The sequence below is a fragment of the Montipora foliosa genome, chromosome 3 (genome assembly GCF_036669935.1).
Source record: "Montipora foliosa isolate CH-2021 chromosome 3, ASM3666993v2, whole genome shotgun sequence".
Lineage (NCBI taxonomy): Eukaryota > Metazoa > Cnidaria > Anthozoa > Scleractinia > Acroporidae > Montipora > Montipora foliosa.
This window is the reverse complement of record NC_090871.1, coordinates 11316473-11318972: the sequence shown is the minus strand read 5'-3', so window position 1 is coordinate 11318972 and position 2500 is coordinate 11316473. Positions and strand designations below refer to the sequence as shown.

The window sequence follows — 2500 nt, the reverse complement described above, 5'->3', positions numbered from 1 at the left end:
AAAGCTTCTTCTTTTTCCCGCCAAGGAATCTCCTAATATGGGCAGTAAACAGTTCACATTAACATTACTGCACTTCAAAACGCGGGGCCTGGGTCGGGGTCGGGTGTTTTTTTTTTTTCCAAATTTTTTTGTTTCAATTTTTGTGGTTATTCTCCTGTACTGTTTTTTTCGTATGTTCGGCATCTTTCCTTCATTTATGGTGGAAATTAGTAAAAAAAAAAAAAAAAGGGAAAATATGAAAGCTACGAAAAGGACATTTTTGTTTGTTTTTGGAATACAAATTCCTAGAGACACTGAAGATTCGCTGAGCTCCACATTTTAATGTTTCCTTCGTGAAAATCTTGTCCGCAATACACTTAAACGAAAGAAAACATTCCACAGTTCCACGATGGTCGTCACGCAACGTTGTCATTTGCTTGTTTTCGCAAAATTGTCAGTTCTCAATGTTGTTGTGTTTTTTATCGTAAAATTGGATTCGAACCCTTGACGTCCGCACAAGTTCCAATGCTACTCTGACTTTACTGCAAACCGTTTGTAGTAAAGTCAGACAACAACGTTGACAACAACACAAACAAACAAGCAAATGAGGATGTTGCGTGATTGCGTGACGATCATCGTGAAACTGTGACTGTTCATTATAATGCAATTTAAAGTGTGAAGCTCAGCGAGTCTTTAGTGTCTCTGGCAGTTGGCATATATTCCACGGGATATTCCATAAACTCCAATTTCGGAAATTCTCTTAATTTCGAAAAACAAAATCTGATTTCTGAAAGACAAAGTCTGCAGATGCTCGCAAAAACCAACTTCGATTTATTTTAAAATACAAAAAAACAAAGTCCCATTTAGAAAAAAAACTAAGATGTCCCTTAATTACGAACTTTAAATTTCATAGCTTCCTTTTTCAAGGTCATACGAAAGTCGCTCAATACCATGTCAGTAACTCTACTAACATCCTAACAACTTTTTCAGGCTAAAACCGCTAAATATAACGTTCATGCAGTCTCAGCTCCAGAAGTAGACGTTCGATTCTTCTAAAAGCAAAAAGCCATTTCTATTAAGACTATGGTGAAACAAGTCCTGCACACTTAGGTCTGAAATGTCAAACCGAACGATGGTATTCACGCAAATGTAGTGAGGGTGATATAAATAGTTTATGCTTTTTTGTCCTTTAAGACTGCATCTGACTTGATTGACAGAGCTCGAGAGCTATCGCCATGTTTTTGAAATCAGTTAATTCTTTAAATTGCTGAAATCGAGTAGTTGCGTCAAAATACATGTGAAGCGATATTTGTTTTTGAGTCGATAAATATCATTACACTCGAGTTAATTCCAACCGTTTTGGGAGTCCAGGGGACGCGCGCGGGCTTGCGTAATAAATTACTTGCTCTTTGAAATGAACGATTCCAAATTATTTTATTTTAAATATTCCATTCATTTGCACATGTAATCTACTTGGACAGATTTTACTACTGTATAGCCTACGTTTTTCAAAAGTACTTAAACTGGTACCATGATAAAAAAAATCACTTCCATTTTTTCTTCAGATTTTGAAAGTGTGTTTGTTTAACAACTGCCTGGCACATTTTTGGGCTTTGATTTTTATCCAAAGGCTCTTTACTTTGAGAGCAAGTTTTGGATCTCTCGGTTCGCCATTACTCACGTTCAGCTACGTTCAAAACTGACCGAACGGACCTCAGAGGGTTGGATCTAGGAAAAAGTAACGTCATTCACTCACTAGTTAAAAATTTCAGCGTGTAAACGCAGTTCATCAGAGCGACTTTCATATGACCTTGAAAAATATAAGTGAAAACAGAACGTAAACGCAAATGCAAAACATTTAAGGATGTTCGCGCCAATGTTCACTGGTTTTTTTCTCACCTTAAAGCTGTGTCAAAAGTACTTGTAAGGAGACGTGATCGGACTAGCCAAATAGTGAGTTAAACCTCTAAGGCGATTACGAAAATGATGAAAAATATTTAAAACTGAAGTAATTTAATAAATAGCTTCGCCGGGAAACACCGCGCGTTTGCGCGTTTGTTCCCTCTGACGAAGGGCTAACGCTCGAAACGTCAGCTTTTAGAATCTCTGTACGGTGGCCAATTTACATTATCAACTCCGTTGATACTACCAAATTTTTGTAAACTAGTGAGTTCGATTGACTACAAGCTAAGGCCCTGCAGACACATGTGATTTGATTTACATCTACGATAGCTTCCTCCGAACTCCTCCCATTTTTGGCTCTATAGACTGGGAGTCTATGTACGCTAGACAACATAGGAGAATGCGTTTCCCTGATCAATAATTACTACTAGTACTATATCTCCATTTTGGGGCAACGACGGAGAGGCATTCCCTTGACATACACGATGGTGGTTGCGCGATTTTAGGGGTATCAGATAGCGTCTGGATGAACGGGGTAATGGGAAGGGAAGAGGGACTCAGATTAGATAAGTTGTCATTAGTTTTGAGTAGTTTTGCTGGGAGTTCTAGCTGTTTCAAT

The 2500-nt window shown here is 38.1% G+C and overlaps 1 protein-coding gene across 1 annotated transcript in view; it reads left to right on the top strand.

The window, feature by feature from the left end:
• LOC137996758 (uncharacterized) overlaps positions 1–2500 on the top strand; it is a 63366-nt gene that overhangs the window by 46823 nt on the left and 14043 nt on the right. The window lies entirely within an intron of this gene.